Source organism: Oncorhynchus nerka, linkage group LG2, assembly GCF_034236695.1.
Source record: "Oncorhynchus nerka isolate Pitt River linkage group LG2, Oner_Uvic_2.0, whole genome shotgun sequence".
Classification (NCBI taxonomy): domain Eukaryota; kingdom Metazoa; phylum Chordata; class Actinopteri; order Salmoniformes; family Salmonidae; genus Oncorhynchus; species Oncorhynchus nerka.
The window spans coordinates 94772037-94786183 of record NC_088397.1 but is presented as its reverse complement, the minus strand read 5'-3'; the positions used below and the strand labels follow the sequence as shown (position 1 = coordinate 94786183).

General features: G+C 43.6%; 1 protein-coding gene across 1 annotated transcript in view; it reads left to right on the top strand.

The window, feature by feature from the left end:
* The first annotated feature begins 10851 nt into the window (after nucleotides 1-10851).
* Nucleotides 10852-14147, top strand: part of LOC115122517 (inositol hexakisphosphate kinase 1-like) — a 116972-nt gene continuing 113676 nt past the window's right edge. Inside the window, exon 1 of the mRNA XM_065004376.1 lies at nucleotides 10852-11567. The gene's annotated coding sequence lies outside the window, so the exon portion shown is untranslated. The remainder of the gene's footprint in view (nucleotides 11568-14147) is intronic.

The following is a 14147-nucleotide window of genomic DNA, read 5'->3' as shown; positions in this document are numbered from 1 at the left end:
AGGGAGATGGATTATACTATTGGTAGATGTTAACCACGTTCAATTCATTGGTGGAAATACTTGTGCTTCCAATAACAAGTCAAGTAACTGTATTTTATTTAGAGACATTGAGAGGAAAATAAGTCAAATGATGTCTACATTTCCATTGGCCAAAGTAATATGGGGTGGAGATGTTAACACAGTATTACATGATATTCTAGATAGATGGCCTCCTAAGGATAGCAATTATGTTTGTGAGATAAGGAATATATGTCTAAGGTAAGGTGTTCTAGATATTTGGAGACAGATAATATTATGTTTACATGGAGTACCAAAGATTTATCTATACAATCCCGTATTGATTTCTGTCTGATATCTGTAGATATGGCTGACAAGGTTGATATAGTCTCGATTGAACAATTGATTTTAACAGACCACAAAGGGATCTCAATAAAGAGATCGGAAGGGTAGCCTAGTGGACTAGTAACCGGAAGGTTGCAAGTTCAAATCCCCGAGCTGACAAGGTACAAAGAACTGACATGGTTCTCAATCAGAGGCAGGTGTCGTTAGTTGTCTCTGATTGAGAATCATACTTAAGTAGCCTTTTCCCACTTGTGTTTCGTGGGTGTTTAATTTCCGTGTGAGTGTTTGTTCCACACGGAACTGTTTCGGTTTGGTTATTTCACGTGTCCTTTATTGTTTTGTTTCAGTGTTCGATTGTTTTAATAAAGAGAATGAACACGTACCACGCTGCACCTTGGTCCGATCCTTGCTTGAGGAATTCCGCTACAACTTTGTTGGCTTTTTTTGCTTCGATGTAATTTTGATGTTGATCAAATCCCAGTAAAATTTGCCAAATTCCATAAGTAGACAATTTTAGCTTGGATGTTAAGCGTATAAACACAATTTTCCCCCTCACATATACTTTCCATGGAACAACAAAGATATATAATTTAAAAATAAGTATTTTTTTCGTAACTGGTTTGAAAATAAAATTATTTTAGTTGGTCAGTTACTGAATGAGGATGGATATCTACTCTCATATGGGGAATTTCTTGATAAAAAAGAATATGCAATTGTTTTTGATGCGATTCCAAGAGGGTTTGTATCTCTTTTAAATTCCTCTGTGGTTGATGTAAGTAACATAGATTTACATGAAAATATATTCATTGGCAATATTAACATCAAAGATAAATGTAGTAATAAACAGATTAGGAATAATGTTTGTGATACTACAATTCCCTCAGTAAGATTATTTTGGTCAGATATCTATGGTGATATACAATGGGGGAAAGCAGGGAAAATTGCTAACAAATATTGTATCAGTAATAAGGTGAAGGAAGTTTCATTTAAAATGTTACATCCTGTGAAACATGTTTTGGAAATAGTAGAGCTGAATATTGACTATAAATGTGATTTCTGTGGAACGGAGAAGGAGACCATTTTGTATTTGTGTTTTGCCTTTATTTATAGTAGAATGTTTTGGATTTGACATACAACGTTTTGTTACAAACAAAAATAGGACCGGTTGTACATTTGAATGATTTTGATATGATGATTTATTTCAGAAATTCTGACATAGATAAAGATGTAGTATATTTAATTCAACTGCTAATAATACTAGGTACATTTCATATTCACAAATGCAAAATGGTCTAATTCAAAACCTAAAACTTTTTTCACTTTATAAATGAATTTAAACAATATGGCACTACTTTAACTAAAATGAAAAACAAAAAAGGCAATTAAAATGTGTTGTATTATTAATGAATATGATTGGTTTGTTTAGGATTCTTGGCAATGTAAATAGTTTGTATGTATGCTTGTTTGCATGCGACAATTCCTCTTTTGTTTGTTGATATTTGTTCTTAAATAAATAAATAGAAATAAAGACTACAAGTACCAAAAAGTGCAGGGCTGTAATTCCAAACACTCAAAAGACACACCCTCTCCCCTCCGCCCTCAAATCAAGTGGACACTTCTGATGACGTATCATGACGTCTGACGAGTTGACACTTGCAGGTCGAGGGTCGAAGGTCGAGGGTCGAGGGAAGAATGGATCTCTCTTGCCCGGAAATGTGTCACTCGTTCATCCCAAGGTTGTTTGTTCAGTCATCGTGGAACTGATGTGGATGCCTTATATTACGCTAGTCATTTATGATTGCATTTCATATCTTGGCTAAAAGACAGCTCACAAAATGAGTTAATGTTATTTTTGTGATATGAAATATATGCTTAATCATGTGGACAAGTAAATAACATTTCAAAAATAATAATAATAGTTAAAAAAAGGTCTGTTGCTATGGTCCTACAAGCATGAAACCATTTCTGTGGCTCTACAGGTTCCATGTCCTAATGATGATAACGGTGGCTAAATGCCAGAGGTGATGAGCTCTACAGGTTCCATGTCCTAATGATGATAACGGTGGCTAAATGCCAGAGGTGATGAGCTCTACAGGTTCCATGTCCTAATGATGATAACGGTGGCTAAATGCCAGAGGTGATGAGCTCTACAGGTTCCATGTCCTAATGATGATAACGGTGGCTAAATGCCAGATGATAATGGTGGCTAAATGCCAGAGGTGATGAGCCATTAAGAGGAGTTGCTATGAGTAGGACGTGAGGAGGATACTGTGTGCGCCAAGACTGGAAGACAGTTGTATTCATGATCCAGCTCAGCTTTTATTGTGAAGTAATTAAAAGTCTAATTGAACTCACAGGCTCTGGTATTTGTGAAATGTGATTGACCAAATATTTCCACGACAACACCTCTTCAAATTAGTGGATTCAGTTATTTCAGCCCCACCTGTTGCCAGTGGTGTAAACTACTTCAGTTAAGATACTTTCAAGTACTACTTAAGTAGTTTTGGGGTGTATCTGTACTTTACTATTTATATTTTTGCCAACTTTGACTTTTGCTTCTCTACATTCCTAAAGAAAATAAGGTAATTTTTACTCCATACATTTCCCTTGACACCCAAAAGTACTCGTTAAAATTAGACAGGAAAATGGTCAAATTCACACACTTATCTAGAGAACATCCCTGGTCATCCCTACTGTGTCTGATCTGGTGGACTCACTAAACAGAGAACATCCCTGGTCATCCCTACTGCCTCTGATCTGGAGGACTCACTAAACAGAGAACATCCCTGGTCATCCCTACTGCCTCTGATCTGGTGGACTCACTAAACAGAGAACATCCCTGGTCATCTCTACTGCCTCTGATCTGGAGGACTCACTAAACAGAGAACATCCCTGGTCATCCCTATTGCCTCTGATCTGGTGGACTCACTAAACAGAGAACATCCTGGTCATTGCCTCTGATCTGGTGGACTCACTAAACAGAGAACATCCCTGGTCATCCCTACTGCCTCTGATCTGGAGGACTCACTAAACAGAGATTATCCCTGGTCATCCCTACTGCCTCTGATCTGGTGGACTCACTAAACAGAGAACATCCCTGTTCATCCCTACTGCGTCTGATCTGGTGGACTCACTAAACAGAGAACATCCCTGGTCATCCCTACTGCGTCTGATCTGGTGGACTCACTAAACAGAGAACATCCCTGGTCATCCCTACTGCCTCTGATCTGGAGGACTCACTAAACAGAGAACATCCCTGGTCATCCCTACTGCCTCTGATCTGGAGGACTCACTAAACAGAGAACATCCCTGGTCATCCCTACTGCCTCTGATCTGGTGGACTCACTAAACAGAGAACATCCCTGGTCATCCCTATTGCCTCTGATCTGGTGGACTCACTAAACAGAGAACATCCCTGGTCATCCCTACTGCCTCTGATCTGGAGGACTCACTAAACAGAGATTATCCCTGGTCATCCCTACTGCCTCTGATCTGGTGGACTCACTAAACAGAGAACATCCCTGGTCATCCCTACTGCCTCTGATCTGGAGGACTCACTAAACAGAGAACATCCCTGGTCGTCCCTACTGTCTCTGATCTGGAGGACTCACTAAACAGAGAACATCCCTGGTCATCTCTACTGCCTCTGATCTGGTGGACTCACTAAACAGAGAACATCCCTGGTCATCCCTACTGCCTCTGATCTGGAGGACTCACTAAACAGAGAACATCCCTGGTCATCCCTATTGCCTCTGATCTGGTGGACTCACTAAACAGAGAACATCCCTGGTCATCCCTATTGCCTCTGATCTGGAGGACTCACTAAACAGAGAATATCCCTGGTCATCCCTACTGCCTCTGATCTGGAGGACTCACTAAACAGAGAACATCCCTGGTCATCCCTACTGCCTCTTATCTGGAGGACTCACTAAACAGAGAACATCCCTGGTCATCCTTACTGCCTCTGATCTGGAGGACTCACTAAACAGAGAACATCCCTGGTCATCCCTACTGCCTCTGATCTGGAGGACTCACTAAACAGAGAACATCCCTGGTCATCCCTACTGCCTCTGATCTGGTGGACTCACTAAACAGAGAACATCCCTGGTTATCCCTACTGCCTCTGTTCTGGTGGACTCATTAAACAGAGAACATCCCTGGTCATCCCTACTGCCTCTGATCTGGTGGACTCACTAAACAGAGAACATCCCTGGTCATCTCTACTGCCTCTGATCTGGTGGACTCACTAAACAGAGAATATCCCTGGTCATCCCTACTGCCTCTGATCTGGAGGACTCACTAAACAGAGAACATCCCTGGTCATCCCTACTGCCTCTGATCTGGAGGACTCACTAAACAGAGAACATCCCTGGTCATCCCTACTGCCTCTGATCTGGTGGACTCACTAAACAGAGAACATCCCTGGTCATCCCTACTGCCTCTGATCTGGTGGACTCACTAAACAGAGAACATCCCTGGTCATCTCTACTGTCTCTGATCTGGTGGACTCACTAAACAGAGAACATCCCTGGTCCATCTCTACTGCCTCTGATCTGGTGGACTCACTAAACAGAGAACATCCCTGGTCCATCTCTACTGCCTCTGATCTGGTGGACTCACTAAACAGAGAACATCCCTGGTCATCCCTATTGCCTCTGATCTGGAGGACTCACTAAACACTGATTGTAAATGATGTGTTGGAATGTGCTCCTGGTCATCCTTCAATTAAAAATTCAGAAACATTGTGCTGTCTGTCGGGTTTGGTTAACGTAAGGAATGTGAAATGGTTTTTAATAAAAAAAACGTTTTGTTATTTTACTTTTTAAATGTATTTATCCGTTATTGTACCAGGTAAGTTGACTGAGAACACGTTCTCATTTACAGCAACGACCTGGGGAATAGTTACAGGGGAGAGGAGGGGGATGAATGAGCCAATTGTAAACTGGGGATTATTAGGTGACCGTGATGGTTTGAGGGCCAGATTGGGAATTTAGCCAGGACACCGATAAGTGCCATGGGATCTTTAATGACCTCAGAGAGTCAGGACACCGGGGGTTAACACCCCTACTCTTACAATACGTGCCATGGGATCTTTAATGACCTCAGAGAGTCAGGACACCGGGGGTTAACACCCCTACTCTTACAATACGTGCCATGGGATCTTTAATGACCTCAGAGAGTCAGGACACCGGGGGTTAACACCCCTACTCTTACAATACGTGCCATGGGATCTTTAATGACCTCAGAGAGTCAGGACACCGGGGTTAACACCCCTACTCTTACAATACGTGCCATGGGATCTTTAATGACCTCAGAGAGTCAGGACACCGGGGGTTAACACCCCTACTCTTACGATAAGTGCCATGGGATCTTTAATGACCTCAGAGAGTCAGGACACCGGGGGTTAACACCCCTACTCTTACAATGCGTGCCATGGGATCTTTAATGACCTCAGAGAGTCAGGACACCGGGGGTTAACACCCCTACTCTTACAATACGTGCCATGGGATCTTTAATGACCTCAGAGAGTCAGGACACCGGGGGTTAACACCCCTACTCTTACAATACGTGCCATGGGATCTTTAATGACCTCAGAGAGTCAGGACACCGGGGGTTAACACCCCTACTCTTACAATACGTGCCATGGGATCTTTAATGACCTCAGAGAGTCAGGACACCGGGGGTTAACACCCCTACTCTTACGATAAGTGCCATGGGATCTTTAATGACCTCAGAGAGTCAGGACACCGGGGGTTAACACCCCTACTCTTACAATACGTGCCATGGGATCTTTAATGACCTCAGAGAGTCAGGACACCGGGGGTTAACACCCCTACTCTTACAATACGTGCCATGGGATCTTTAATGACCTCAGAGAGTCAGGACACCGGGGTTAACACCCCTACTCTTACAATACGTGCCATGGGATCTTTAATGACCTCAGAGAGTCAGGACACCTGTTAAACGTCCCATCCGAAAGAAAGCACCCTACACAGGGCAGCGTCCCCAATCACTGCCCTGGGGTATTTGGATATTTTTTTAGATCAGAGGAAAGAGTGCCTCCTACTGGGCCTCCAACACCACTTCCAGCAGGCTCTGTTCTCCCATCCAGGGACTGACCAGGACCAACCCTTCAGAAGGAACCCTTCTTGAAGTCGTGAATGAACTCGTGCAACTGGTGATCAAATTCCTCCCAGAGTTTTGGCGATAGTGTATGTATGAAATCAGCTACAGATGCTGGGAGGGGGATTAGAGAAGGGGGGGGGGATTAAAAGAGTGTCTGATGAGAGCAGTATGCATGGGGAGGAGGAAAGAGGTCAACAGAAGAGGGGGAATGGGATCAGAGTAAATGAGGAGAGTTTCAAATGATTTTCCTCCGGGACAAGCTGCTGGCTCCGGTGCGTGACGTTCTCCAGATTTTTGAGATCTGTCTTCAATCGTTTGCGATGTCTTTGCCAGTGATGTGTCAATGTGCTCTTTCCTCCTCTTCTCACACCCATGCTACTACTGCTGCTGCTCTGTGGAGTGGGTGAGGAGCTCACACCCCTGCTACTACTGCTGCTATGTGGAGTGGGTGAGGAGCTCACACCCCTGCTACTACTGCTGCTGCTCTGTGGAGTGAGGAGCTCACAGCCCTGCTACTACTGCTGCTGCTCTGTGGAGTGAGGAGCTCACAGCCCTGCTACTACTGCTGCTATGTGGAGTGAGGAGCTCACAGCCCTGCTACTACTGCTGCTATGTGGAGTGAGGAGCTCACACCCCTGCTACTACTGCTGCTATGTGGAGTGGGTGAGGAGCTCACACCCCTGCTACTACTGCTGCTGCTCTGTGGAGTGAGGAGCTCACAGCCCTGCTACTACTGCTGCTGCTCTGTGGAGTGAGGAGCTCACAGCCCTGCTACTACTGCTGCTGCTATGTGGAGTGAGGAGCTCACAGCCCTGCTACTACTGCTGCTATGTGGAGTGAGGAGCTCACACCCCTGCTACTACTGCTGCTGCTCTGTGGAGTGAGGAGCTCACAGCCCTGCTACTACTGCTGCTCTGTGGAGTGAGGAGCTCACAGCCCTGCTGCTCTGTGGAGTGGGTGAGGAGCTCACAGCCCTGCTACTACTGCTGCTCTGTGGAGTGAGGAGCTCACAGCCCTGCTGCTCTGTGGAGTGGGTGAGGAGCTCACAGCCCTGCTACTACTGCTGCTCTGTGGAGTGAGGAGCTCACAGCCCTGCTGCTCTGTGGAGTGGGTGAGGAGCTCACAGCCCTGCTACTACTGCTGCTCTGTGGAGTGAGGAGCTCACAGCCCTGCTGCTCTGTGGAGTGGGTAAAGAGCTCACAGCCCTGCTTCTACTGCTGCTCTGTGGAGTGAGGAGCTCACAGCCCTGCAACTACTGCTGCTGCTCTGTGGAGTGAGGAGCTCACAGCCCTGCTTCTACTGCTGCTCTGTGGAGTGAGGAGCTCACAGCCCTGCTACTACTGCTGCTGCTCTGTGGAGTGGGTGAGGAGCTCACAGCCCTGCTACTACTGCTGCTGCTCTGTGGAGTGAGGAGCTCACAGCCCTGCTACTACTGCTGCTCTGTGGAGTGAGGAGCTCACAGCCCTGCTTCTACTGCTGCTCTGTGGAGTGGGTGAGGAGCTCACAGCCCTGCTACTACTGCTGCTGCTCTGTGGAGTGAGGAGCTCACAGCCCTGCTACTACTGCTGCTCTGTGGAGTGAGGAGCTCACAGCCCTGCTACTACTGCTGCTGCTCTGTGGAGTGAGGAGCTCACAGCCCTGCTTCTACTGCTGCTCTGTGGAGTGAGGAGCTCACAGCCCTGCTACTACTGCTGCTCTGTGGAGTGAGGAGCTCACAGCCCTGCTACTACTGCTGCTGCTCTGTGGAGTGAGGAGCTCACAGCCCTGCTTCTACTGCTGCTCTGTGGAGTGAGGAGCAAGCCAGTAGGTCTTTGAGATGGGGCCCAGGACAGGGGCCTGCATGGAAATGGTTTTCCATTGTATTTTTTATTTCACATTTATTTAACCAGGTAGGCTAGTTGAGAACAAGTTCTCATTTACAACTGCACTGCAGCTCAGTGCAGGAGATGGACGAGGACCAGTAAGTGCTGTGGGCTGGTGAACAGGCAGTGCTGGGTGACAGAAAAAACAACTGGAGTCCCCGTTCGATGGTGTTTTGTAAAATAAAATAAAAAGTAGAGGGCTATTTAGTACACATATCCAAACCAAACACAAGATCAAAGAAAAACATATCTAATATCATTAACCCGAGACTACCATAGACGAGCAAGCTATAATGCTGTGAGTGTTTGAGCAGAGTTGAGTAGGCCTGGCATAGCTACTTCAACTCTGCTCAAACGTTTTCCTCATTTTAGCTAGCTGGATCTTCCTACTGAACTTTGACTTCAGTGTAAACCAATTTCGGGAAGCTCATGATTATCTTTCTGTGACAAAATGTTTGTAAAGACTGTGGCAATGAATGCAACAAAAACCACTACCATCTCTTCACTAGCATCACTTGTTTAGTCAATTATTTTGATCTCCCCGAGGAGATTTGATTGACCGCTCTAACTTTTGCCAACTCAATTTCCTTCCCCCTTACAGGGCACTCCAGGAACTCAGGGTCATGATCCCCACCACAACACTGTCGTCCTTCTACACACCTTTCTTCAGTATACTCTATTCATTGGGCTCCCAAGTGGCACAGTGGTCTAAGATACTCCATCTCAGTTCAAGAGGTGTCACTACAGTCCCTGGTTCAAATCCAGGCTGTATCACATCCAGCCGTGATTGGGAGTCCCATAGGGCAGCGGGTTTGGCATCCTGGTTTGGCCGGGAAAGGCCGTCATTGTAAATAAGAATTTGTTCTTAAAACTGGCTTGCCTACTTAAATAAAGGTTCAATTTAAATAAAACATCTGCACACACTTGAAACATGGCCAAATCCTTTACAATTCTTACACAAGCAGTGGTTTGGGAACAAAGCTTTTATGGCATATCCAAGACCAACTGACTTTCTTAATTTCCTCCATTCACCCAGCGGGTCAGAGGCCGGGCACCAACCACATGAGGAATTCTCATCAGGGATTCAACCTGAACATCCCTGAGATGACTCCTTTGACGGGCGTTCTACTCCGAAGTTCAAAACACAAAACCTTTGTTGTCCGGATTCTTTTGAAACCAACTGCAATATTCCTCTGTTCTTCAGAAATACAACGAATCAAAATAAGACCACTCCTGGTCACTCTGATCACTCTGACAGACTTTTCCAAGCCCAGACGTCACCATTTTCGACACCTCAAACGGTTTTCCCACATATGCATCCTTACTCAACAAACGCATCCCAACAAGAAACGATTCATTGTCATTTACACACGTATCCTCCACTCCAATTTTAGACAATTTAGTTTTTGTTCCAGTTTTCGATATTACTGTTGTCCATTCAGAACATTCGTCTTCACCAAATTTACTCGACGCGCTACTTAATTCGAACTCCACATCTACTTCCGCCAAACACTGAGTTTAGGGCTGAATGGAGTCCAGTCGCGGGTTAGTGGGAGAGGATGGAACTAGGTGAAACTGGGCCGACATTCTGCAAATTTTCTCATCGATTTAAACATCTGGGCCCAGATTCACACAAAAACATAAGAAGCTTTTTAAGAAAGAAAAAAACAAGAAGTTCGTAAGATAGTAAGTGCAATTCCTCAACAATATCTTTTAAGATTTTATGATTTTCTTGGAAACTTCACAAATATCTTCTTCTGAATCTTCTTAAGATGTTTGTTGCTAGGCAACCAATTTAGCTAGCTATCTAGCTAGCATTGACAATCATGTTAGATTATTTCCTTCTGAGATTATTGGTCTAAAACATGTTCTTGGGTTTAAAGTCATCAATACCGAAACTTTCAGATTAAGTTTGTGAGTGAATTAAACATGTACTGTTGCTTTCATGATCTTATTCTCTCACTGCCCAGAGTTTAGGACAAGGGGTTGGTTATCTATCTTGGATTTAAGAACATTTCCATTAACTTTATTTTCAATAATTATTTTTTTTCTTAACTTTTTTCTTAAGGAGAAACATGAGAAATAGCTCAATACATTTTCCAATAACCTTTTTGAGGAATAGCAATTTTGCTTAATTTCATTCTTAAGTCTATAGTAAAAAAAAAAAAAGCCAGTTATTTCTTCTTAAAAAGGTTTTGTGAATCTGGGCCCAGATCTCCTTATATTTTTCTGTTCCCAAAACATTTTTCTGTTCCCAAAACTACAAACACAATCCATTAAGTTTTATAGAATTAACGTTTTCCCAAAGTAAAAAAAAAATTGCGATGTTTAGGAGTGCAAGGTCAAATAGAGTTTGTGCACACGCTTACTATACAGAGGAGGCGTTCCCTAACGAAATATGCAAATAGATGATACAACGCGCCAATAGGATTTCGTGTTTGGCTTTGCCCCACCTCCTTACTTGTTCCGCCCACTATATGCTTCATTAGCTACCGCTCTAAACGACACATATGAACAATCTTGGATTAGTTCAAATGTCTTTGCTAGCGTCAGCCTTACAATTGAACCAATCACCGACGAAGGGGCGTTGACTAAGGCTATCGAACTTCGGCTTGACTACAGAAGAAGAAGAAGAAAAATAAGAAAATAATGTCGTGTGCACGAACATCCGACAAAAACCGTTACCGAAAACCAAAACCGTTACCGAAGACCAAAACCGTTACCGAAGACCAAAACCGTCACAAAATGTCGTCATAATATATGCCGTACCGAACTGTTTTGGATGCGAAGCATGCCGTTATTAGACGGGAGAGTGACACACACACATATATATATATATATATATATATATATTGTTGCCTGAACTGAGGGACCCGAATTAGCTATTGTGCTAAACCGAGTCGCTGCTAACTAGCTAGCTTGTTATCGTGTGTTTTAGTCAGACATTTAGCTAGCGTTAGCTAAGGTTTACAGAGTACCTACCACCTGAATACCCTTTCTCAGGTTGCGAGCACGTCCTAGCTAGTTAGCCATGTTGACTTGTAGCGAACATTAACTACATCGATTTAAGTCAACAGTAACTAGCTAAAATGCAGTCACACCGGCTACAAGTTATCTGCTAACGCGTTAGCTAGCTAAGGTTTATTTCGGTTCGGGCACAGTAGGCAGGGGTCTGTCCTGTTTGCCCTCCGATTTGGGGTTTGCTTTCATCTGTCAAACTGAGGATTCACAAACCCGGTAAGTAAACAACGTTAGCTAACCTTGGTATAATGTGTAATGTTAGCGTAGTTGTAAAACTAGTTGGCGAGCATTGTCAAAAAACGTTTTTTAGCTACCTAATATAGCCAGATATGTTTATCTAGCTGAGCTAAAGTCTTCATTGGATTAAGCATACCTAACGTACATGTTTTGGTGGGCTAACTGGAAAGCTAACGTCATACTCCTCGCACAATGTAATCAGTTAACGTTACAATTTGGATCTTTGCCAGGGTTGGTTGTTGATACTGCAATGACTGATATAAACGTGAATGTTATAATGTTTGCTGTAGCTATCCATATGTGATATAACCTTTTTGAAAAAACATCAACCGTTTTTAGTGTTAGGGCAGTAAACAACTGCTCACACTCAAAGCCTCCATCGTGCAATGAAAACATGTTACGTCGGTATTCAGCTGTGACAACCTATGGTCATATGTAACACTGGAGGAGCAAGTGTGACTCGTATATTTAAATATGAAGGATTTTATTGTCAAAATAACGCTCAGTCTGTACATACTCCCAGATATTTGTCTACATATAGGCCTATCATATATTCATTAATGTGCTTATCCTTCCCATTTTCTACCCACGTATTTCGTGCCTCTGATGATGTGGTAAAGGGATATTAGTTATCGAAAACCCTACTCCATATGTGTAGTATTTACAGCGGTTAGGTTCACCCACATTTGGCTCTAACTACAATTCCGACGTGGTGTTTTTAACGTTTTAGAGTAGTTTTGCACATTTTCACAAGCAGTATGTGCCTCCAGTTGACAAACTACACTAACTCCCCAGTTGCGTTTACTCCAGTGTTCAGAGCACGCGAGATAACTATGAAAAGCCAACTGACATTTACTCCTGAGGTGCTGACCTGCTGCACACTCTACAACCACTGTGATTATTATTATTTGACCCTGCTGGTCATCTATGAACGTTTGAACATCTTGACCATGTTCTGTTATAATCTCCATCTGGCACAGCCAGAAGAGGACTGGCCACCCCTCATAGGCTGGTTCCTCTCTAGGTTTCTTCCTAGGTTCCTGCCTTTCTAGGGAGGTTTTCTTAGCCAACGTGCTTCTACATCTGCATTGCTTGCTGTTTGGGGTTTTAGGCTGGGTTTCTGAATAGCACTTTGTGACATCGGCTGATGTAAAAAGGGCTTTATAAATACATTTGATTGTTTGATAATTAGCACAGGTGGCTGCATATGTCTTCTGTCTGTGTTCCATAGTAACATGGAGATATGGCTTTGTGGGAACACAATAAAGGTGTGTAGTAATTTAAACTTTTTGTTTTTTTAAAGATACGTTCCTTATGTTTCCAAAAACGTACAACAAGCGATGCATGTTAATGTTTAGAGTAAGTGTCCGGTCAGAAGACACCATCCTCAGTAGGCGCTAAAGCAGTTAGCATCTATGAATGTGGTAGGGGGATATCAGTTGCATGATTTATGTGATCACATATTAGGAGCCAATCCAGCTGTGGCTTTTGAAAAGCCAGTTGGTCCTGTGTCATTCTGTGGCCTGTCCTACCGGGACATCCTAGAGTTGCTGCCTGCCCCACTGACGGGCTGTGCCCCATCAATTAGCATGGGTCACCTGTTGAATGTGTCTCTTGTGACAAATGTTATTCTTTCCACATGCAGCGCCCCTATACGTTCCGCTCTAGAGGTCACCCACCTAGCCCGTTTCTCTGGCTCCTGTGTGCTGGCTGACCTCCCTGGAGTTGACTGTTGTGTTGAGATGGGGGGGTGTTTGAGTGGCATTGCGTAGCCATGTTATTAGACATAGCGGTTGTTGAAGGATATCGCTGAAGGCTAGGGGCCTAACCCATTATGGTTGGTGTCTTGGGGAGGGACAGTGTTGTTTTAACAGTATTGGTGTCTGTCACTCTGCACAGCTCTCTTTCTTCAAAAGCATAATCCCATGTAGAGAAATCACACGCCACTGACGAAACGACATTTTATGCTGGTAGAAAGACAACAACAACCGCATAGTAAACATTCGGTCAGCAAAAGCAATATACATTTGCAGACTTGCATGTTGTAAGTCATGACATGTCTGTGAGTGTGAGAAGATGTTGATTAAGCATTTATTTTATTTTTATATATATTTTTTATAAAGCTATTCTATCAAGCTTCCCCAGCAGTTAACCTACATGCCCATTCAATAGGCCTACCTCCACCTAGCTATTACACATGTTCATTCAAATCCTCCACCTCTAGTCTAAATATTTGTTGTTGAAATTCTGTTTTTATTTGGGGGGGACAAAAATAAGATTCAGACACAAGTTACATTTCATTGAGACTTCTCTCACACCAAGCCATAGTTCAGTTGTCCATGAGAAAGTCCACTCATGCAACACATCCCCTCAGGGCCACTCCACATCACCAAGTCCAAATATAGAATGTACATATAGTTGCCTCCATTTTTAAGTGTGAATATGCAAGATGTCTACAACGATAAGCATCAAGACAAAGAGAGCATAAAAACAAAAACATTAAGACATTCAGTGAGTCTCAGGAATGCAGTGTCATAGATCAAAGGTCTTTGTTCTCAA